Source organism: Toxorhynchites rutilus, chromosome 3 (genome assembly GCF_029784135.1).
Source record: "Toxorhynchites rutilus septentrionalis strain SRP chromosome 3, ASM2978413v1, whole genome shotgun sequence".
Taxonomy (NCBI): domain Eukaryota; kingdom Metazoa; phylum Arthropoda; class Insecta; order Diptera; family Culicidae; genus Toxorhynchites; species Toxorhynchites rutilus.
This window is the reverse complement of record NC_073746.1, coordinates 59,804,813-59,830,830: the sequence shown is the minus strand read 5'-3', so window position 1 is coordinate 59,830,830 and position 26,018 is coordinate 59,804,813. Positions and strand designations below refer to the sequence as shown.

At 37.6% G+C, this 26,018-nt stretch overlaps 1 protein-coding gene across 4 annotated transcripts in view; it reads left to right on the top strand.

Annotated features, from left to right (window-relative positions):
- LOC129779740 (serine-rich adhesin for platelets) overlaps positions 1 to 26,018 on the top strand; it is a 466,395-nt gene that overhangs the window by 145,630 nt on the left and 294,747 nt on the right. The gene's annotated exons all lie outside the window — the stretch shown is intronic.

The window sequence follows — 26,018 nt, the reverse complement described above, 5'->3', positions numbered from 1 at the left end:
ACATGTTTCAAAAACCTGGTGATACTCTCAACCACCCAAAAAGTAGTCATGTGAATGAAATAGAACTTGATAATATTCCGGAAAAACATTCGAAAATGGTCAATTCCGAAAAAGAAAAGAGAAGTTTTTATGGTAATAGACCTAAAATAGGAGAGAAGAAGAAAAATTTGCAACAAGAAGGGGAAAGACGAGAACAGGAGAGAAGGAAGGAACTAATTATGGATCCCATGGAAGGTTCAGCTAGAGGAACTATGCACACTTTGGCCGCCCAGTATAAACGTCCTCCGATAGGAACCTGTTACAATTGTAGGCAAGCAGGTCACCATTATGTCGATTGTCCCAAGGAAAGAACAAAATTTTGTCGAATATGTGGCTTTGCGGACGTAAGTACATTTTACTGTCCGCATTGTCAAAAAAACTAGAGGCATTCAGCTTGAAGAGGCAATCTGAAGCACAATCGACAAATCCTCTAAATTCAAACAGCGTTATACACAAGTTGAGTTCAAATGGTTTTCAACCTGTACTCGATGAAGATTATTACTCAGGGCCGGATATAGAAGAATTGCGACTACCAGTGAATGATGATAGCCGACCATTCATAAAGATAGAGGTAATGGGGAGATAATTAATAGGACTGTTAGACAGTGGAGCACATAGGACCGTCCTGGGGGTAGGGTGCAAGAAATTGTTAAGAGACCTTAACTTGAAAGTGTTTCCAACGGAAGTTCAGTTGAAAACTGCCTCCGGTACGCCGGTCGAGGTAGAAGGCTACGTTCACTTGCCAATAACCTTCAACAATGAAAATAAAATCATTCCTGCCTTCGTTGCCCCACAGCTGAAGCGCAGACTGATTCTGGGTTATAGCGATTTTTGGAAATCGTTTAATATAAAACCGACTTTGCTTAGCGTTCAGCAGGTTGGAGAAATAACTGAGACTAATGTAGAAGAGATAGTTGTTAACGAGGGAGGGAAAAAGGAAGAAATTTTAAGTGAATCCCAGAAAGCGATCCTTGAGAACGTAAAGACTAACTTTAAAGTTGCTATCGACGGTGAAACTCTTGACGTGACTAATTGGATATCGCACAAAATTGAATTTAAGGAGGAATTTCTTCACGCTCCCGCCGTCCGAATTAATCCCTATCCGACTTCTCCTGAAATGCAAAGAAAAGTTAATAAGGAACTGAATGAAATGTTGCGACAGGAAGTTATTGAACCCAGCCAGAGCGATTGGTCGTTGAGCACGGTACCAGTTGTGAAGCCAACGGGAGAAGTGCGTTTATGTTTAGATGCCAGACGTTTAAACGATCGGACCAAAAGGGATGCTTACCCTCTCCCTCACCAGGATCGAATTCTGAGTAGAGTAGGTGCGAGCCGTTTCTTGTCTACGATTGACTTAACCAAGGCGTTTCTACAGATTCCTCTAGATTCACAATCACGGAAATATACCGCGTTTTCCATATTGGGGAGAGGCTTGTTCCAATTTACCAGGTTACCTTTCGGACTGGTTAACAGCCCAGCCACATTAGCAAGACTTATGGACAAGGTCCTGAGATACGGGGAACTTGAGCCTAACGTATTCGTTTATCTCGACGACATAGTTGTCGTTAGCGATACATTTGAAGCTCATATCCACAGTTTGGAAGAAGTGGCTCGGAGATTGAAATCCGCCAATCTATCGATTAACATCGCCAAATCGAAATTTTGCGTAAAACAGTTACCGTACTTGGGCTATATACTGTCTACCGAAGGGTTGCGCCCCAGTCCAGAAAGAATAGAGGCAATAATAAATTACGAGCGTCCGGGTTCTCTCCGTTCGCTGCGTAGATTTTTAGGGATGGCCAATTACTATCGGCGTTTCATCCCTAATTTTAGTGAGGTGTCGGCTCCTCTAACAAATCTCCTTCGCAAGAAACCCAAAACTATAGCCTGGAATTCAACCGCTGAACAAGCTTTTATCAGTCTAAAGGACTGCCTGATTGCTGCTCCAATTCTGGCCAACCCGAATTTCGAGAAACCATTCCAAATACAGACGGATGCTAGTGATAGTGCTATTGCCGCTGTTCTCACACAGCAGCATGAGGAAGGTGAGAAAATTGTGGCCTATTACTCGCAGAAACTTTCCCCAGCGCAACAAGCCTATGCTGCCTCCGAGAAGGAAGGTTTAGCTGTATTATCGGCCATATAAAAGTTCCGTCCCTATATTGAGGGAACCCACTTTCTAGTGGTCACGGACGCGTCCGCCCTCACCCATATAATGAAGGGAAAGTGGCGCACTTCCTCCCGATTAAGTCGATGGAGTATTGCTCTCCAGGAGTACGATTTCGAAATTCTCCATAGACGCGGTAAGGACAACATCATTCCGGATGCCTTATCGCGTTCCCTGGAAATTGGAGAAGTTGACCTCAAAGAGGATAGATGGTACTCCGAATTGTATAAACAAGTACTAGCTGCTCCGGAGGACTATTTAGACTACAAAATTGGAGGACTATTTAGACTACAAAATTGAGGATGAGAAATGAAATTCATGAAATTGATCCCTTGTCAAACTGAGGTATTGGATTTCAGATTCGAGTGGAAGATTTGTGTGCCGGAGAAACTGAGGGAGGTCATTCTTCGAAAAGAGCACGAGGCAAACTTCCATATTGGGTATGAAAAATTGTTGCACAAAATGAGAGGGAGATATTTCTGGCCGAGGTTGGCCGCTTCAGTCAAGAAGTTTGTAGGCCAATGTCAAGTGTGTAGGGAATGCAAACCAGCCTACAATTCGCAACATCCAACCATAGGACAACCCCGAATCGCTCGAAAGCCGTTTCAAATATTGGCCATCGACTTTATTCAGTCCCTACCCCGCACTAAAACTGGCAATACTCACTTGCTCGTACTACTGGACCTTTTTTCCAAATGGACTGTGTTAGTACCCGTCAAGAAAATTTCAACCGAATCCATAATTAAAATCCTCCAGGAACAGTGGTTCCATCGCTATTCGGTCCCAGAAATTCTTATCAGCGATAATGCCACTTGTTTCCTTAGTCGCAAATTCCAGGAATTCCTTGAGCATTACCAGGTAAAGCATTGGGCCAATGCTCGATACCACAGCCAGGCAAATCCGGTGGAGCGTCTTAATCGTAGCATTAATGCTTGCATGAGGATGTACGTCAAGACCGATCAGCGCCTTTGGGATACCAGGATATCGGAAATCGAATACACGTTAAATAATACGGTCCATTCATCCACGGGATTCACTCCGTATAGAATTTTGTTTGGGCATGAAGTTGTAGCTGATGGGGAGGACCATCGTCGGGACGTTGACACGTCCAACACGACTGCAACGGGTAGAATTGGTCTGAAAGTAAAAATTGATCGGAATGTTTTCGAGGCTGTCCATAAAAATTTGGAAAATGCCTATGGAAAAGGTGTGCGAACGTACAACTTTCGGCATCCTAAAGCGGCACCGACATATGAAGTAGGACAGTGCGTTTATAAACGCAATTTTTTGTTGTCTTCTGCTGAAGATGCTTATAAGTCCAAATTGGGTCCATTGTACACACCGTGCACTATTGTTTCTCGACGAGGGACGAGTTGCTACGAGCTCGTCGATGCCCAGGGGAAGTATCTCGGGGTTTATTCGGCTGCCGATCTCAAGCCGGGTATACCAAAACAAGGCTGAAAGGGATACAGTTATTATTTTTGTTTTATTTGTATGTTTTAAGTACCAATACGTTGTGCGCTGCATCCGAGTCGAGCGTCGTATTAGAATAAGCAATGGAGGTATACCAGCTATAATTTTATAGTATAACTGGGCGAACTGATATTGAATGAAAGCACTATTTTTATGGATTATGGTTAATTTTAGATTAGTCATGTTGGAATAAACGAAATGAGAGAGAAATAGTTTGCATATTATAATGAGAAGCATGTTTGAGGTAGTAGCCCGCGAAAAATGAAGAAAAACTGATCAGTGGAAAAAAGAAAAGCAATTGAAATTCATATCGCGAACTGTAGATGATTAAACCGGTTTTGTCTGCACTACAACTTTTCAACGTTTTCATCTTATTATGAGCGCTTCAGCAATCAATGATACCCAACACTGTAAAATAATGTTTTCAGCTAATATTATTATATATCAGGAAGAATTCGCAAATTCGATAGTGAGAATAATTCAATGAAATAATATATGTTTTGAGATTCTGAGAGAGGAGAAGGCCAAATAATTATTCGTAGAAGTAGAGACGTCGAAAAATAGTTTCCATTACTTGTATGGAGAACAAACTATATGCTGTTTTGACGCAGATCTGTTAATTTTTGTTTGTCTCGAATGCAATAAAAGTTGCGACTCGACCCTGGGCTTATTTGAGATAATTCAACTAGATAAAATTAATCTCAAACATTGTTATCGATTAATTTTTAGGGGGAGTATGAGGTAGTGTTACCGTTTAGAAATTAGTTCTTCAATTAATTAAGTTAGATATAGAATTAAATAAATTAGAGTATAGGAAATTTCAAATGAACTAGGATTTAAGTTAGCTATAAATATAATTACACACACATATACTCACACCGAACACATAAACCTGTTGTCGGGCGAAAACGCCATAAAAGCCGTGGATTGCGCAATAGATATTTGATAAGCGACATCCGAAAAAGGGAACAATGGGAAAAGGAAAGCACTACTGGGTCTACAATAAAAGCTCTTTATCCAAGGCACAACAAAAGCTATTAAAGTGATCCCGATTATAGAAATTCAAATAAAACATTTGTAAACTGCAGTTCGACCTGAAAGGACGGAAGGATCAGGTATGGATTTGGATAAAGAGCAAGACCCAGTAGTAACTCTGGACTTCCAATTTTTTCCCATCAGGACCCAATATTTTTGCCCTGAATTCAGATTCCCCGGAGCGAAACGATTTTGAGGAAGATTGCTGCCGTCCACGAAGCTCTGCAGCAACGAGCAACTTGAGTTACCAACCCTATAGTAACTCTTCGAGCTACCGCAAAGCTCGCGGCGCACAGGTTTCGCTTGACAACATCCGGCCGGCCACATCACACTGACATATACCCAAATGTAAGTTGAATAAACAAAAAAAAAGGAATCTATCTGTGTTTTTACTTGTGAACTGAATCCTTGATTTGTGCCCAAAAAGAGAGTGAGCCGATCTTGAGCCTCCGAGTGTCAAGCTCGAGCTAACCGAGTTAAAAGAGGCAGTTGAAAGCCCACCCTCAATGGTCCCCGTGGCTTAGACCAGGGATCGAGGGCTTTTCTAGGATTAGCCCTTCTGGCTAGTCTGACATAATTAAGAGAAAGTAACAATTGATAAGAATTTCGAATTCTTTCTAACTGACTAAGAATTCAGTGTGAATTTAGTTTCATTCTAGAGGTAAAATCCGTGAAAAAATGGATTCTACATATTCATGAAATTATTGTTTGCTTTTAAATATTATAATTGTTTTAGAATATAAAATTATTATTCTGATGACGAATTTTAATTTCATGTCAACTCGACTGGCGAATTGCAGTACTATCTCAGATTGTAGTGAAACGTCGTGGGTGTAAAGACATTGGCCATTTAAGAAACTTTGATACTTGAAATCTCTGAAAAAAATAAACTACTTTTTGAAAAGAGTGTTTTTCGTTAATTTAAAAAAAATTATAACTTTAAAACTAAAAGACCTACAAGATTATCATGAAAGAAAGAAATGTGGGAAATTGCTTACGTTTTATTTTCAAAATATAAAAAAAAAAGCTAAAGGAGATGGAAAGAATCAATTTAAAAAATTAAAATTAATTTCTCTCAAAAACGTATTATTTTCAAATTAAAAAAAAAAAATCTTTGTTGCAAGACAAGATAGCTGTATTGGATTAAGTTTCCCCTAACCCCTCAATCTCCTTTATTCCGCGCGGCGAGTGACGTGAGATAGCAAATTTTATCACTTTATTGTGAAGTTCACCTTACTTTTCTTCCCCCCTTTTGATACTCGAGTCGATAACATATGAGGACACGACTTCGAATCTCACCTAAGTGACAATCTATAATCACGTCATTCGCCTGCGGGAACACCGTGACTTGAGTCACCTCACGCCATTCGCCGTGCGGAATAGAGGGGAATATTGAAATATGTACTTCAATAAAAAAAAACGCCAACATCATATCCCATAGCTTTTGAAATATATGGTGTTTGTGTGTGTAAATTCTCGGGATTGACATGCTCTTGCCTTGTTTCTCATTATAAAGTTGGCGAAACTTGCCAATCACGAAAATGTAAACACCAAAATGTTACAAGTTAATCTTTTGTAATTATTTTTTAACATGAAAAAGTTGTTATGGGACAAACTTTTTTCCTGTAGAAGTGCCTTTATTCCGATGTATGGATAACTTGTTGGCTATTGTATGAACTGATCATATATCTTTTTTTTTAATTGAAACATTTTTTTTTTGAGAAAAATAAATTCAAATTTTCAAAAAAAAATTTTTGGGCGTGTTTTTTTTTGGAAAATATTTTTTTATATTTTATCAAACACAAATAATTTATACTCAATAATTTATTACATTTTTTCTCTGATCAACATTTTAAGGTTTTATAGTTTTTTTTTCTAAAAATAAGTTTTTTTTCCTAGAAATAAGATAAAAAAAAAACTCTACATTACAAAAAATTGTAAGACATAACATTGGCCCTTTTTAGAAAGTCTAATTTTTTTATATTTCAAATATGCAAAGTTGATTAACACGTTGAGTCCCAATTTTTTCTCGTCTCGGTCCCTGTTTCAAAAGATATTTTTTGTATTAAAAGAAAATAGTCAAATAATTTTTTATAGTGATAGAGATTCTATTGAAAATCGATTTATTTTATTAGTTTTAATATTATTATTAGACCTAATTTAATTAGAATTTGATTTTTTTCCAAAATGTAAAATCTTGTAATGTGGGGATATAAACTGCTTTATCAAATCGGATTGGTGATTTGGCTTTATTATTAGCTATTGCTTGGATATTGAATTGTGGAAGTTGGAATTATATTTTTTATTTAGAAATTAATAAAGAAAATTTTGAAATATATGTAATTGAAGGATTAGTTGAGTTAATTTCTCAAATTCCTTTTTCTTCTTGATTACCTGCCGGAATAGCAGCTCCTACTCCTGTTTCTCCTTTAGTTCAAATTTTCAGAAAAAAATTTTTGAGCGTATTTTTTTTTTGGAAAATATTTTTTTATATTTTATCAAACACAAATAATTTATACTCAATAATTTATTACATTCTTTATTCCGATCAACATTTTAAGGTCTTATAGTTTTTGAGTGTGGTTTTTTTTCTAAAAATAAAATAAAAAAACTCTACATTAAAAAAATTTCTAACTCAAAAAATTGTAAGACCTAACATTGGCCCTTTTTAAAAAGTAGTCAAATTTTTTGATATTTCAAACATGCAAAGTTTATTACCACGTTGAACCCCGATTTTTTCTTGTCTCGGTCCCTGCTTCAAAAGATATTTTTTGTATAAAAGAAAATAGTTAGAAATTCGACTATAAAGTACTTGTGTATCATGAAACATCCGAAAACAAACAATTTTTCATATTTCCTCAGTCCTAAAGATCAACGTTTTTCTAACGAAAAGCTCAACGTGTTAAATGACCAACGCAATCTGGAACGCTCGGTTGGAACGAAGTATCTAGTGCAGTTATACTCAACCTGCGATGTTACTTTATTTTAAATTGTTCTGTATGTGTAACGATAACGAAAATCTTAGAAACAATTACCTAACTTTTTTAATGTGGCGCTACGCCTTTCGGTAATGGTACCAAATCAGAGAACAGGGCACGTTTTTATGAAAAAGAAACCTTGTGGATAGAAAAAATATTGCAATCAGAGCTCCTCCCGTTTTCAATTTAATGAGTATAACCAAGCATTCACGATTCATCTCAAGACCGAGAGTTTAGTTTAGCTTTTGAAGTTGGACTTTTTCAAGGCTAGAAGCAAATGAACTGATAAATTTTAAGGTCTCTATAAATCAAATTATGTTTATCATTGTGCAAGTCTCAGCCTCGCTGCAGCTAGCAGACAGAATGGAAATGGATATCGTACAAATTGGTGCAGTTTTGTTCGGTAGAGGCACCGCGTCGATTTTCATGCCGTCTGATGGAGAGTGCTTCTGTATTCTGGTACCATATCAGTTCTGCATCTGTAATGAGGCGTAAGTTTAAAATTATGGAAACATGAGTTATGTGTGCGTTACAAGGTTTTGAGCGTTAATACCTCTTTGTCGGCTGAACGAAGTGATAAGACAATTAATTTCGAAAGATTAAAAGGTGTATGAGTGATGTTTGTTAATTATTTACCTAAAATCGTTTTTTCATAGCTCAAAGATTGCTTCGAAAGCGAACGATTGAAATCACAAAATTCATAAATATTGGTAAAATCACAGTTTATATAGATATGCTTGAAAGACCTTAATTTCTATTTTACTATCGACGTACAAATATTTTCGCCTCAGAATGCATTCTCAGAATATGCGCGAAGTAAGCATAGTGTAGAAGCAGAAGAGAAATAATAAATCAGACCTTCTCATTTCATTCGCCTTTAGCCTCAAAAAAGACTTATTTGGAAAACTAAACACTCGTGAATTCGAGCATTGTTTCCAGGTTAAAAGTCGCGTCAAAGTGTAACGCTTTTTATGTCGGATGTGAAGAAGATATTTGTTAGCGGTGAGAGCAGCGTTAATCGGTATAAAACTGAAAGTGAGCGCAGCGGTTAGCTACCTCAGTTCCCCCACCGCATCCGATTCGGTCCGGATTTTCTGTTACCGTTCTGAGTGTTCTTTGGAGTGTTGGAAATGTAATGTTGCCAAAAGATACTGAAAAACTGCTTGGGTATTCAATAAGTTCAGTATTTCAATGTAGCTCTAGACAGCGAGCAATCAACAGTATATTATAATTCTGAGAGTTAATTTGAGAAGCTGTTCAAATTGGCGTTTTATTGTTTCGCGAAACGTCGTGCCCCTCATGGTTAAGTACCGCTGCTCTAGTGAAAGAGTAGGATAAAATAACTATCTTCGATGCTAGAACTGGTCATTTGAACTTAATTTTAACTTGCGAGAAAACGACCAAAAACTGTTTTTTTTATAATTTTGACCTGGTCCTCCTATTTGTTGGTATCAGGTTCGGTTATTGCACCCGAAGCATACAATGTGACACCACTTTGTCATCAATATAACAGTTTAACCTCAAAATATAACGTTTTAAAGTTGATGGACTTAGGGGGTTTCTCAAAAAAACGAGAAATCTGTGGTAAATTTAGCGGTTTGAAGTAATTCAATTCAATTATATGTACTTTTAATGTGCATAATGCTCATACCAAGTAAGAATGGGGCTGTTTATCATCATCAGAAGACATTTCGATTAAGTTGAGTTTCGCATGCTTCTCACTGCATCGGTAACAATGAATGAAATTGTATATGGAATTGTATTTGAAACCCCATTTAAAGGGGATTCGTAGAACTAACTTTTTCTGGAAGTTTGATAGTTGATGTAGGTACCCTCAAGGACTCAAAATCTGCCAAAAAGTCAATTTTAATAAAAGTGGCGTTTATGGGGTTTCTCAAACAAACGATTCAATTAAAATATAACTTTCATTATTTTAAACAACATTAGTGCCCTTCTGAATATTAGAAAGTAACATATTGAAAAATCTTTCATGAATTACAAGATATTTACTTGGGAGAGTATTATTCAGAAATTATTGGGTTTATGTGATTTAGACCATAGTTTTTCGTTTACGTTACTCGAAAGGATTCAATATCGCTATCATTAAAATATCGGCCTAAAAATTCCCGACGGTTGATAGCGAAGGATCCTCCATCTTGGTTGGACCCTCCTTGAGTAGTATTTTTAGTCGCTTAATGTCAGATGCTGCTTTAAGGCGACCCTGCATAACAGTTGCGGTATTTCTGTATATCGTACACTTTGTTCATAATACATTAACAGAACCCAGCAGCAACTCAAGAATTTTTGCATCGCATTTGGTAATTCATGTATACCAGTGCTGATAGTCTTTATTTTTATCATACAATCATCATACATCTCGTACAAAAGCACGTTTGATTTAGTGAAACTCAGTTGAAACACTGCCAACAGTAAACATGTACTAGTGCGTGAGTTTCACAGAAAATCCTACACTAAATTTTGAGTACACACATTAAATCTATGCCAACAACACAACGGACACCCCAAAATGCCCGATGTCATTATCATTCCCAATCGTGCGAGTCTGTGCGCATGAATTGATGCGCGTAGCCTCCGAAAAGTCAAAACAACCAACACACACATATATGTTTGTTTATAAATGCATCACTCCATCCTAAGTTGCAATCTGCACAGCATCGGCATGAGCGCAGCAGTTTTCTCATACAAACGCGCAACATAAAAAACTAACGTTTTGAGTTGAGGCAGGTGGCTGTAATTATCTGTTCGCGTGAACCGCCGCATCGTTAGTCGGACAGCGTAGCAACCGCAAACACTAATCCCCGTATTGATAGTTTGATACTTCATTAGGAAGGCTGAAGGGTAGCATTCTTCACTGTTAGAAGTGTTGTTCAATATTTGGCTGGTATTTATTAATTGGATAAAAATGGTCCCAAAACGGGTTTCACAGAGTTTGTTAACATGCGCTATCCTCGGGTTTATCGTCATTATTCCATCGTGCTAATTCTTCACGCGTTCGAGGAGCAATTAAGGTATATATATTTTTTGTCGGTTTTTGTTGTTCGTTTATCCCAGGTAGCAAGTTGTTGGATTATAATTGTAAAATGGAATTGGAATCAGGTTTCCTCATGTTTGCAATGTGGAACTTTTTTCAAATATAAAACCTGAAATAGTTCACACAATGGTCAACGTAATGACCGTGTGCACCGATAAGAGCAAAACTATTATTGAACCATCGAAAAAATATTCTCACCGATTGTTTTTTTTTTCAATGTAATCCAAGAGTCGGAGAGTCACAAGAAATTTGTTCTCTCTATATTGAGAAATGGAAACATGGATTACATTCGCGTTTCTCTGAATCCTCAAAAGCTATCATTCTCAAAATTGTATACGCTTTCAGTCAGTTTCAGGGCACATTCTATTGAGATTATTTTTGGGACAGTTATGAGTTTTAATTTTCATCCTAGACTTGAAAAAGATGCATTCCACTCAGAGATTTTTTTTTGTATATGAAACACCGCTTCCAAATTCTTAATAATGCCGTCATGTACTGTTGGATGCCTCGATGAGCTACGGCTACCAATTATTCACTTTGTAAAGTGATTATTATTGGGGTGCCTCACAGGATATATATTAGGTTGGGGAAAAAATAACCCATATCCATTATTTTCTCGGTAGCTGATTGTGGTGATCGATATCTAGCGTAATATCGTTCATATAGAGCCTGATTCTCGAATACACTTTACGGTGGAAACAAAATAAACGTCACGCCATTGAACTACGTTTTACAAGTTAGTGAAGTGTCGAAGATAATAATGAGTTTTCAGGCAGAATGAGCACTTTTCAAATAAAAAATCATTAATGAAAATTAACTTCTTCGTATCAAACTGGTATTCAATGTGAATGGAAAACTTTGTTTTCTCTGTTTTCTGTGATGTAATAATCTCATACAAAAATTTCATCTAAAGATAATTTGATATTATAATGATATATTTAGTGGGAAACTAATCTCGTATCCAGATGTCGACACCGAACCGTTGTCATCGGGGATACGTTTCAGTCCGTTTCCACCGTGAAGTGTATTCGAGAATCAGGCCCATAATTTCAAGTATAGACTCAGTGAAAAGATTACATTTCATACTAAAAAAATCTTTTGCCGTTCTTTGTTTGTTCAATTGTGGGGTTATAGAGTGTTAACAATGGAGGTCAACAAAGGTCGGTACATTTTCCACTTTGTCTTGCATAAAGCTGAAAATGCAAGCCAGGTCGCTGAAATTGTTAATGGCGTTTATGGTAACGATACTGAAAATACGCGTAAACAAATTTTTTGATTCATTTTATTTTTTTATTTTTTTTAGTGCAAAACACTAAGTTCAGATCTCTACTATCAAATCCGGACCGTTTGAAGCTACCGATTGACCAGAAACGGAAGCCACATAACTCCGAGAGCTTGATTGGGATGTTTTAATGCATCCACCCTGTAGTCCGGATCTGGCACTAAGCGATAACCACATTTTTCTCGCATTGCAGAACTGCCATATTGATAAGAAATTGGGATCAAGAGCAGATTGTAAAAATCTATTGCTAGAGTTTTTCGCCAATCAAGAATTCTATGAGAGAGGCATTATGACCTTTAGGGTGGCAACAAATTTTACAACAAAATGGCGTTTGCATTAAAAAAAGTGGACAAAAATTGCCAATTTTTCATTTCACCTTCACACGCACTGACGAAACTACCCATGCAGCATCAATCATAGTAACCCATGAGTCAGCAGAAACAAATTGACAGCTCTATCAGTCGAACTCTAACCATGATGGCGAAAACAGTGAAGCTACTCCATTCAGAAGTGTGCGCGTTCAAAGAACAGTACCCGCCGCGTTGAAAACGGACATCATGCCGCACTTTGTGGACGTTGAATACCCCAGTTCCGGTATCTACAACATCCTGAGACTATTGGACAACAATCAGAGCATCGAAAAAAGCCCTTTTCCGGACGGCCGACGACCCTGAGTGACAAGAAACTTCCAAAGGATGCCGAAGAGGAAGATCGAGGGAAAAGTGGCTACATCTCTGCGTGCGCTTGGCCGGGAGGTAGGTGCAATCGGCCTAACAGTAAAAAAAACCTGGCGAACATGGACATACATGTCAGGAAGCGGAAGTACCGTCCACTGGTTTCGGAGCAGCAGGTAATGACGCAGCGGCAGCGGCTGAATAAGATGGGCAAGTCGATTTTCCCGGCGAATCGCGACGTGGCGGTGGTGATGGACAACGAAACCTAGCTCACCCTGGGTGGCAACCACTGACAGGGCACTTGGTATTTTACTTCCCCCACGACGGAAGTGAGCTCCGAAGTGAAGTTTATTTCACACACCAAGTTCCCCAAGAAGGTGCTGCTGTGGCTGACAATCAGCGAGAAGAGGATTTCAAAGCCGCTCTTCTTTAGCTCCGGACTGGCCGTGTACGAGGAAATTTATAGTACGAAGTGGCTATCGGAAGTTGCGTCGTACATCAAGAAATGCCATAAGGGCGAAGACGCAGTGTTCTGGCCGGATCTGTTATCGGCCCACTACTCGGAGCGATCGTTAGAGAAGGAATCGATAAATAAAACGAAGAAAATACTTAAAAACATGCCTACACGCATTTTTTCGTCCGCCATTGCGAATGTTCCGGTTAATTGCCGGAAGGCCGCTCGCAAGAGTGTTAATTTTTTTTGCAAGTAAGCTAATATAATTACCTTCAATGGGATGAATTTATGAAACCCAATTATCTGTCTTAGTTTTTTATATCACCACCCGAAAAAAGTCCATTTTTTAAATACAAACGCTATTTGACCCATATCGTACAATTCGAAGCATATCAAAAAAAGTTTTGAACTTCACGCAAAAAATGGATCCTTTGTCCTCAACCTAATATATTATAGAATGTAGAATACTAAAGAATAAAGAATCCTTAGCATCATCATTATTTCAAAGTTAATCAATAAATGAGTAACTTCTCGAAAAGCCGCAAACCACAAAAATGTTTTCCGTTTTGACAAGAAATCATTTAGTTCTTTAGAAAAGAAGACTGTTTGAATAAATGCATGAATGTGTTTGTTTCAAATTCAACATTTTTTTATATGAATAATCTATGGGCATGTGTATTGTATTTTTAGTCTCGAACTTATCTTTTTTTCAACAAAATTCCAATTCCAGAAATTCCAGGAGGTAATTGAAAAGGGCAATTCAAAATGTAACTCTGAACATGTGCTGTATCCATCATATCCCGAAAGTTATAAACAGGTTGATAAAACTAGATAAATTTCCTAGCTACATCTTAGTGAGTATAGTTTTCGAATAGTTATGGATATTTGCACGAGAATATCAAATTGCTAGACTCATTCCTTAACATAGTTCACAAATTTATGTATGCAGAAATAAACGAAAAATAGTTCTCTTGATTGAGTGGTTAGCATCACACATACGATAGAATCATAGTACTCCATAGCATAGGATTTCAATTCAGCCGAGGGATTTTGCCTCGATGCACGCGTATTTACGAACTTGCCCCTAAGTATAAAATCGATGTACTAATAAAAATGAAGGAAAGTTTTGAGGAACGCGATAGGCCTTCAGAAAAAGCGAGAAACGAAAAATTTTGAAAAAAGGGAAAAGGTATAGAATAAACATAACATCACAATAGAATAAGGAAGGAAAGGAACAAAAAAATAAAAAAATAATAAGGAAATCGAAAAAGTAAAATATATAAAATAAAAATTACTAATAAAAATGGAGCAAGTATTACAACGATATGATGGAAACCGAAAAAGTAAAAAAAATCAAAATAGAAAATAAAAAGTATCTATAAAAAATGAGCAAGTAATACGCAGAAGTTCCTCTAGGAAGGCAAATGCTATTGAAAAGAAGCGAGAGGCGAAAAATTCTAAGAAAGGGAAAAAAACAACATAAACATAACATCAAAATAGAATAAATGGGAAGATAGAGAAGGATAGAAACGAAAAAAATTAACAAATGATAGGTAGAAAAATAGGAAAATAGAGACTCAAAAATTAAAAAAAAAACTCATAACGCTAATAAAAATAAAGCAAATATCACTACGGAAAATTCTCTGCTTTTTTAGGCCAACAGATCATTCAAAAATAAGCATGGGTTGGGGAATATTCCGAAAATTAAGCAGGTAGCTTTGACATCAAAAAATTGAATGAAGGTATGGAAATAATAGATAGGAAAAAAAATTACTTACGTATTTACCACCGCAGCGCAGTTTTCATCATGATTTCATTATTTCGTGATCAAATTTATTCTGAGGTCAATGTAATGGGGGCGATGTCCCCATTTAACGAGGATAAGGAATAGAGGCGGCTTCAAGCCGCCGAGGTGACGCAATATCATCAGCTTTTTTTAAGTAAACGGGCTGCGTCAAACATATGAATGGACAGAACTTCATAACACGTTATAAAACTGCATTCTTTTCATTATTTTTAAAAGGATTTTATTCAACGCCGCTATTTCTCAAATTGCACTACCCACGAAAAATACTTTTTGAATGGAAATGAACGTACGAGACAAACATGGTCTTTATATAACACAGATCAGAAATAAATATACAAATACTTCCTAATAATAAAATTTGTATAAATGGTATTACGAAAAAAAAGTGAAACAAAAGTATAATAAAGTGGAAAAGAAGGAAAGAAATAAGGGAATAGAGAAAAAGAAAAAAAGAGAAGAGAGAAAGAGAGAGAGAAAAAAAGAAAGAGAAAAGAAAAAAAAACATGCACAGGAACAAGGGGTTAAGAAATATGAAGAGAATTCATGCACATTGTGGACCTGATCACGAACATCACTTCACGGTGAAAACGGAATGAAATGCATACAAATCGCATACAATTCATTTCGTTTTCACCGTGAAGTGACGTTCGTGATCAGGCCCTGTATGTTCGAAAAAATAAATTATACATGGTTGACAACACCCTGTTAGAACTATAACATTATCGAATACTCTTCCCACGGCATTACGTTTTGTTACTTCAATCCTTTTGGCAGGATTGGCGTTACGAATGCTTCATAAATACCACCATTCTAACATTTTGAGGTAGAGGGTGGTCGTAAATAACGTAAATGAGAATGGAAATTTTTGCTACTTTGAACTGTATCGAAATGGTTTGTGAATTCGTCTCTTAATAAAGATTATTATTCTAATTAAGGAAGTCTACAAAACACATTTTAACCGAACGTTTGGATATATTTACAATTTGTTTCTCACAAATGGACCGATTGCCAGAGACTGCGTATATTCCTAGTTTTGCTTTAATCATAAATCGTAATTCCCAAGAAAACTCATTTAATGAAAGGCGTTTTTCTTTGTTCCCATTTCGCCCTGCTGACTTGTGTCAGATGAGTAATAAATAACTGAACACATTTATTTCATCTTCAAATATATATATCGAATACGAATGCCATTAAAATGTTCACTCACTGAGTTGCTTCGAGGAATAATCTCCTGAACGAAAGCTGAACCTGAAACATTGTTGAAATTTCGATTGAGATACAATTTCTCTAATTAATTTTTAAAAATGACGAATATTCACAAATTTTTAACTTTCAAGATACGCGTTTATTTCTCTGAACTTGTCAGTTAAAGCACATTCAAAGCATGTAATTTGGCATCTAAGTACGGATTAATAAATGTCGCAAATAATACTACGTTGAGAAGTCAAAGCACCTCTCGGAACTTTAGTGTCATTTGAGAAAATTGAGAGATCAAAATGATTGCAGATCTAACAGGTCTTGCTCACATGAACTGAACTTGTTTGAACTGAGCCTATCGAGCGCAGGTCGCTCTCCGAATAAACAACGCTTAAATGCCAACACGCGAAGCTTAGCAATGACCTCGTAACACGTAAAGTCATCTCGCTTCCGTACTTTGTTGATGTAGATCATAATCAGCCTAATTGATCATGACTCTGGTGCAACAATTCCACCAAACAGTCAACAGAACTTTATGATGCGTGTAATTGGAAATGCAATCTGGCGGCTGCCTGCGTCCACAATCTCTGTTGGGTGATTGATTATCCCGGAGGCATTGGCAGGCAGGCCTATTGCTCCCATTCGGAATCAAACTGTGTTCTCCATCGCGGCCCTAACAAAGGGTCGCTCGAAAATGCGGCTTGGAGATAATTATACCGTCAATTAAGTTGGCGTGATGAATATTGATAATTTTAAAGTACAAACCATGGCAGCGGTTTGGGTTCGAAAAATACCTTTAAACCCAGGGAAAGAGTTAATTTACGATGCAAATTTACGGATTATTTTTCGCGTGGCGTGTGTCGACAGTGGTTCAGTTTTTTTACCTTCCGTCCAAATCGACCAGCGAATGTGGCGAGAGTGGCTTATGATTTGCAGTCATCCAGCGAAGGAAGGTGAAACTTTTGACCTGTTGATTATTATTTGGCCACCGGCGTAAAAGCTTGAATATTTTACATCGGTCCGAGCGAATAACAAGCTGGTGAATTTTTAATGCGAAACCCTCATGCACAGCGGTCGAATCGGGTTTTCTTCGGCATCCAACAGAGAAGCGTCAGTCGGAGGGCGATTGATGATCATTTATATTTCGAAGCGTACATCAATCTTAAATAGCTGACCAGTGCACAAATCCACTGGATGTTATCGTTCCCCCCGGTGTTTGTGCTGATAGCGACGCATAGTCAATCCAAAATCAATCTTCTGTTTGAACGACTTCGAATCGATTACTTCGTCTGATCCCAACACTCGTAAATATTCAATTGACACGCCTCCATCGACGACCAGAAAAATATGTTATTGGTCCACTGGGTCATTGGAGTGATTTGTTCATATTTCTTCTCCTCCATCTATGCGCTCGTTATAAGAGTAGGGACGGAAACTCTCGCCCCCTAATGATGGATACAATCGGCGGAATAATAACATTACCATCGATGCGCCATCGATTGACCTTGAGTGTTTGGCCATTTTCGGCTAATTTATTGCGGAGACGTTTTTCTTTGCTTCTCTCACATCGATTGGCCGGATGTGTTCACGGAGGGAATTTGCCTTCGCTGATCAAATTCGATGTAACACATTGACTCCATGGGACTATGATAAGCGAATTCCATGGTCTAACCATGTTCGGCTAGAAAATCATGAACGAGAGAGAGATGAATCGATTGACTGCTGTTATTGTGGAGCAGTTGTTTGACAGGTTCACAGGTTGGTATTTATGAACGACCGATCTCGTCGGGAGAATGAGACGGCAGCGATAAGATAAATGACCAGACGATCTTGCTTCGACTGTAGTCGTTTATTCGAGAGCGTCTCGTTGAGGGGCGGGAGCCGTGGTTTGCAAGGTGAGCGGAGCGGAGTCCAAGATAAGAAATGACGTAAGCCGGACAGAGGCACATAAACTTCTACACATTGGACAGGTTGATGGTCTTAGCATCAGTCTCAGGCAGGCGATTACTGGAGTGGAGAATTGCTTCGTTTCATCCAGCTCCCGACGTCTTCTCCTTGCATTGTACTGAAGATGTGATGAATGATGAGTGTTTTACTGAACTCACGGAACCGAAGAGTGCAGACATGTTGATGTATATGATGTTTACTTGTTACTTTGTCTGCAGATTCGATGTATTTCATCAACTCGTTCGTTCGGGTATGCGAAATCCGGTCCTCTATTTCATTGGATGCTTCCTGGCGTTACAAAATGAACTGTTCTGATGGTAATGGTCAGTTTGTGAACCGTTGAATCATCACGTTGTTAATTTTTCTTGTACGCTCAATTTCTTTTACACTTGTTATACAAGCCTTCTCATATGTTACTGGAAAAAAAATCAACAAACTCAACACGACTAATAAGGTATGTATGTATGCTGATTTGCGTCATGCTCGCACCTCTGCCTTAATTCGGTTGCATATGTTTCCAGATAAATTCCATATTTATAAACAATCTCTACTAGAACACATGAGCCCAACCATAACACATAAATTATAACGCATTCTGATGCTGTACCCCCGGGTGATAAAGTAATATTTATAGCCATGAAACGTACACTAAGGCAACTGAGAGAGGCCTCTGCACTGTCATGGCCAAACTCGATGGCAACGGATAATGCTTCCTATCCTAATCGGTTGTGTGGCGTGGACGGCTTACACGATGGGCTGATTGCTGATTTATTGCTCTACCGCAACGCCACTAGTGAGCCGACATTAGTCGTCCTGGCATCAGGTGGATTTGTATAAAACACATTAGAACACTACACATATGCTCGCAAATAACGTAATGGAAGTCGTGCGAATCGTGGGGATGTCCTTCTATTGATAGGAATTAATTATTGAATCATCGACGATGAAGGGCATTTCGTCAAGATGTACCTAGAAATGTTTAATAGTACCAGTATATTTGTTGTTTATTGAAGTTTAGTGGATCCTCTTCAAAGTAGACGGCACTCTGCCTCCTCGAAACGAAGTCATAACAAAGCAACCGTCATTATAATTTTCTACTTCTGTTCACTTGTCTTGTAAACGGCGAACAGATTTAGATGATTTACATACAATTTATCGATTAGTACAAACTTGTACAGCAGTGAAGAACTTTCGAAATATCACTGTAACTCGCAAGCGCATCCTAATCGCGCGGTCGGAATTTAAATGCATGTTCGTTCTACGAACACTGAGGATATATTGCAATTTTTGCTCCGCCCGATGGCAAATTGTTCACACGGCCTGAGCGTAAAACCAGAATTTCCAATCAAATCTATTAAACAGTCTTTCCCCTGTCAGCGAACGGTAAACATATTTGGAATCATGCTGTGAAGGAAAATCTATTGCGATTTGGTTCGAAACATCAAATGAGAGGTGAAACTCGATGAAATGATACAGAATGGCCGCTCATGCTGGTGGATGCTTGTGTATTCTTGCCGAATGTTGCCGTTGCCGTCTCAACATAGGTATTAACTTGGGTCATTCATTAATACTTAGTTGAGATTTCTTATGCCATATAACATTACACTCTGTCCAACTTCTATATGACCACCCTCATTCTATTTCGTTGCAACCCAAACAGTTAGAATTTCAACAAGATACAATCATACATTGTCGAATGCTTAGAATAAAGTATATTTAACGTCGATTTCATTCAAAAGAGTTGTCTGTTTATTGTGCTTAAATCTGATAATTTCAGCTGTCCAGTTTCTATAAGATCACTTCAAAATTCATAAATATTATCAATGAAAAATTCAAAACGATTGGCTGATCCACATGTCAATCATTGGTAACCTTGTCATTTCGACTAATAACCTTGAAAATTCGTGTTGGAATACTATTTACCAAATACTGCTGAACAGTTTTTTCGATATTTTTACATTTTTCCAAAATGGCGACCTTAAGCTCTTCAATCGTGGTGTAAAGTTTTCCTTCAGTGTAGATTCTGCGTACAAGGATCCTCCCTAAGATTTTCAACAGGATTCAAGTCTGGAGAGCGAGCCGGCCAGTCCAAAAAAAAATAAGTTTTTGGTCCTTAATCCATTGCTTAGCTTACTGTTACTATCTTGAGCTGTCCGGTTGCACAGAATCCCGCCCAAACCATGCACGAGTCTCCACCAAAATTCCTGGTTGAAAAATACTGTTCCTTTTTCCGTAAAATACGCCAGTGCCCGTTGAAACCATGTGGACCATCTAAGTTGAACTTTTTTCGTCAGTGAAGATAACCTATACATTGAAGAACTATGGTATATAGGAAAATGTATTCTTTTGGAAACATTCTTTGTCACAACACACCATGTCCCACTGTCGGTTCATGTTAGCTCTGGCAAAACTTAGACGTCTTCCGATGTGAGATTGTTGAAGATGAGGACTTTTAACTTTTTAAGCCCTCATTATGTGAAGATTTTTTACCAAAATTTGACGAATTGTCACCCGAGCAGTTGAGTAGTTGAAATATTGCCTTATTTTCACATGCGATTCCGAGGTATTCGAACCTGTTCTAGCTATTTCCCGCTTATCCCGGTCAAAGAGCATCGATTTACGTGGAGCTCTCTCCTTCTTACCGTATCCTTGTATTCGCCAAATAATTGAACACTACTTGATGGGTTCGTCCAATCCGATGAGAAATTTCTCTGATACCAACATTTTCTTGGTGAAATGTATCGATTTGTCTTTCTTTTCTCTCCGTCAGCACTTTTCCCTTCGGCATTTACCAGATATATTTGATCAAAACAACTAAAACAACGGAAAATGTTACTGGCCTTTTAAAAATATGACAGTTGCAAATACGAAAACATTCGTTTACGCTCAGCGCTTGCACACACATATAAAAATCATGCAGTGTATGGTAGTCATCAATATCTACACACTAGAATATAAATTGAAGCATTGTTTGTTTACAATGCCACAAAGCCGCAAGATCATCACCTGTTCTTATAGAAGTTGGACAGAGTGTTCTTGAATGTATTGATGTATTCATGTAAGAAATGGTTACCATTAGACGGTATTAATATTTTATTGATAATAAGGGTGGAATGATGGTGGTGATGCCCGTTGACGTGTGTATGTCAACTGGAACCATTACCATTATAGCTATAGTACCAAGACGAAAAATAACGCTCACGATGCTTGCTAAATATTCCAGTGGTCGTCGTATTATTTTCGTGAGGGAAAGAATGAACCAAACATCTTCTCAATTCACGCCAATTGCGGATTGAAAAGTATAATTTCATAGTCCTATGTCGGAGTTGTGGTCGCGTTTCAGACACAACCTCCTACATTTTGTATCTGTTAGCAAAATTACATCTCCCACGCCACTAAAAAATTCCCAGAGAACCATTTCTCAAAGAAATAATCCACAAATTATGCTATGCAGCACTTTCCGCAGGGCGGCAATAATTATTTTTATATCTATATATTAGTTAGTTCTATTACTTTGAATATTATGTGAGAATGCATCGAAACGTTTGTAATAACTGTTTAGTAGAAGATTTTTGTAATCCTGAAAAGGGCCGATGGTTCGCGCGATTTTATGGAAGCAGCTGAAGATGGTTGGTTCTTAGTTCCTTCTTGTTCTCGGGAGAACAATACACAAGCTGACACCCTGTTGAGTTTTTTTCTCTTTTTGACAATGCATTTAATGCACTCAGTATACATCTCTTCTTCTCCACACACAGTTGACACCTACTAAAACTACAGGTGATTCTATATTTTTTTCACCCACAACTTCAACTGCCTTTGACAACGCAAAAAATAAAAAAGGCCATAGGGGAAGTGGGGGCACAGTAGTCACCCTAAGGAATATTCCCATTTCCACAGTTCACATACCGCTTGAATTCCCGTTTTTCTAAGAATATCATAGTTCAACTCATTTTTGTTAGAGATTGCAAACGGCTTTAAGTATAAAAATTCAAAATAGTACATTTTTCATCATTAGAAAAAAAGGTGAAGTATCGAACATTTTTTTCGCTTGGAGGTAAAGGTGTCACCTAGTGGGGGCAAAGTGGTCACTCGCACATATAAAGCTAAATGGAATAGATTTATGCATTTTTTCGTTCAAATTTATTCAAATCATATTTGAGGGGCTTAGAACGAAAGCGATGTAAGTGATTTGATCGATTTTTCTACATCGACTCTCTCTTTGGGTCATAACTTAGCGGCAAATACATTCCCAGCTGTATTTACCAATGTCGAAAATAGGTCAGAACCTCATCTATCGGATTCTATAGCAAACTTAAATTGGAAAGTTTTTGCAGTTGAGTTATTAACTAAATAAAAAGTTGATGATGAGAAATCGATCAAGTCACTTACACCCCTTGCATTCTGAGCCCCTCATTTGATATAGTAGGTACATGTATGAAACAAGCTTGGTCTATTCACCTAGAGTCTCAATTTTCTCTATTTTCTCATGCATACAAAAACGCGGTAAGAGCTGAATGTGATGAGGTACAGTCGTCCAAAATGATGATTTGTCCTATATAATACTGACTGACACTGATATTGTGCGAATGCTCTTGATGCAGACTGAATGGAAAGCATCCGGGGCTCAACGTGTTAAACACATCAATCTTTTTTTTGCCAATGCATAAAAATAACAGTGTGTGCGTTCGAAACGAAAATACAGAAACACTCTACACCAGACGGCATGAAAATCGGTGCAATGCTTCGATCGAACAAAATTGCACTGCTGTTGGCGATACCTTTCATGTAACCTTTGAATCGAGTAAAACTTTTTTTTGTGTTATGAGCATTAGGAGTGAATATTGTCTTCCCGCTAGTTGGAATGAGACTGTGATTTGAGAGAGAGAGAAAAAACTAAAAAGAGAAAAAATAGAGATGAAGAGAGAGAGAAGAGAAAAAAAAAGAGAGAGAGAAAGATAGAGAGAGTGAAAGAAAGAGAAAGAGGTATGAAGAGAAAAGAGAGAGAGAATGAAAGAAACAGAGAAAGAGAGAGATAGAGATAGAGAGAAATACAAGAGAGAAAAGAAAAAAAAAGAGAAAGATTGATATAGATAGAGAGATAGAGAGGTAGAGAAAGAGATAGTGTGACAAAGGGAGGAGGAGAAAGGGAGGGAGAGGAGGGTGGAGAAAGGGAATGGCGGTTAGGTTATCAGGCGGTAGGGGTAGATAAGCACATGTTCGAAACAAATTTATCGGAAATGGGAATCATAATGTATAGCATATCATACAAATCTTAAAGAATTTACGATTCGATTGATATGCCAAAAAAACGTCCTATGTCAAAAACGAAGATATTGATCTTTAATGCATCGTGAAGAAACAACAACTTACGAAAATGCCAGAGAGTTCGCCGTTCAATTTAGATAAATTAGTGTGGGCTTTCATTTCTATATAGGGGGGTCACTCCATGAAAAATGTAACGTTTATTAAGAGTTTCCAAATGCATATTACGCAGAATCGTTCTTATGATATGTGTTATAATATATACCATTAGCTGACCCGGCAAACTTCGTCCCGCCCAAAATTTGTTTTTTTTGTTATCAATACCTTAAAAACATTCACGTTTTCTTACTACGAGCAAGTTCATGGGTCCAATCGCAGAACTAATCATTGATTGATTTTCTAGTCGACCCCATTGAATTTGCCTTTTACTATAAAATTCCTAGTATCTCTAGCAAAACTCATCATTATAATATCAGATTATTTTCAGACACAATTATCGTTCAAGATTCTTCAACCACTTGCAAATAACATGTTTCTCCGTTACTTGGAATAAATGTTTTAGAGAAAAAATATGATAAAAACAGCCCTAAATCGAACAATTACATTCGGCGATACTTTTTTATTGGTATAGATAAAAGAAGATATAGGAGTGCGTTTAATCGTGCGTAGAACATATGGGAATAAGATTTTCCGAATTTTCCCTTTTTCCTTCAGAGTTTTCCGAAAGTTTTCAATTGTCATGTTTGGTTGGAATATTTTTGGTTGAAATACGTGTAATATTTTTATGGGCCCCCTCTCCATTCCAGAGGATTGAGGGCTGTCATACCATAATAGAAACATTTCTCATACCCAAAACCCCTCACAACCCAAATTGTGCTTGATTGGTTCCTGTGCTACGCAGAAGTTTGTGTTTGTGTGCCCCATGTAATTTGTGTTCCATTTGTATGGCAGCCCCCCCTTAGAGAGGGGAGTGGATAGTCTAACCACCATAGAAACATTTACTGCACCCTAAAACCTTCACATGCCAAAGTTGGTTTCATTTGCTTGATTAATTCTCGAGTAATGCAGATTTTTGTATTCCATTTCCTCCCTTAGAGAGGGGGGTGGAGAGTCTAACCATCATAGAAACATTTACTGCATCTAAAACCTGACTGTGCTTAATTTGGTTTCATTTGCGTGATTAATTATCGAGTAATGCAGAAAATTGTGTTTCATTTGTATAACAGCCCCCCCCCCCCCCTAGAGAGGGGGGTGGAGAGTCTAACCATCATAGAAACATTTACTGCACCCTAAAACCTTCACATGTCAGATTTGGTTTAATTTGCTTGATTAATTCTCAAGTAGCGCAGAAATTTGTGTTTCATTTGTATGGCAGCCCCCCTCAGAGAGGGGGGGAGGGGTCTCAAACTATCACGAAAACCTTCCCGGCCCCAATATACCAATACCAATACCAATACCTACATACCAATTTTCATGTTGATTGGTTCTGTAGTTTCAGAGTCCATAAGAATCAGACAGACAGACAGAAATCCATTTATATATAAATGGAAATGAATATATATATATATTTTTTTTCACCTGAGACATCAGTAGTGGAAGTAATAAAACAAGTGAGCAATTTAACAAATAAAAGAGGTATGTTTTGCGAGCGGATGCGAAGGTAAATCATGTATTATGCATTCTTTCTTTCAACTTCCTGGAAGTGTGTAATCATACAGTCGAAACGCCATTAGTTCGGTAGCCAGTTGCTATCTGGAGGCGCAAAAAATCGATTTTGTTGGAGAATCGTTCAAGGAGTTCCTGAAGGTGAAATTTCTAAATGTGATTCGAAACGATTTCAAACTCTCACTAAACGAGGAAGAAAGCCCAAAATAACCGTGGTATGAAATTGATTAGTTAATAAATTTGTTTCGTTTTATTTTTTGGTTACTAAATTGGTTGTTGTTAATATTCAAATTTACTCACACAATTCATAATTCTAGTTTACAGAATCAGATACTGTTCAAAACGAATATTTTTATGGTGAAAAGTAGTTTTGGTCGAAAATTGCATTCTTTACAAACTAAGAGAAACATAACAACCAATAGTGAGGACTGAGAATTTATCATCAACATAGAATAAGAAACTTGAGACTTGAGATAACCAAAAGAATAAAGTTGTTTCCCATTTGGTTATCTTCCTTACAAGCTAATGCAATCTGAAGTATTCCATTTTACTGTTCATGTTTCCGTACCACTCCTATTGCCATTGTTACAATCTTTCTTATCTTGAAATGAAAAATTTTATTCACTCTCGTCGGCAGTCGACTGATTTGCGACCATCATTCAGACCCTCCTCATACTCCACGTTCGATAGCAAATTTGGCGTAGGACTACGTCTTTCATTTCTGTACCGGGGTGTAAGTTCAAAGTTTCGAAAGCGAGAGAGTGACGCTGGACTGCAAGGTTTTGAACGGTCATACCTCTTTACCGGCTGTATGGACTGGTACAATAATCACTTCATCTGAAAGATAAAATGTCAACGAGTTATATGATTGTTACTTATTGGTCCAAAAAATCGTTTCAGCAGCTTAAAAATTGCTTTGAAAGCAAGCTATTGAAGTCATAACAATCTAGCTCATTGATGATGATTCGTGGCCGCAATGTGTTCCC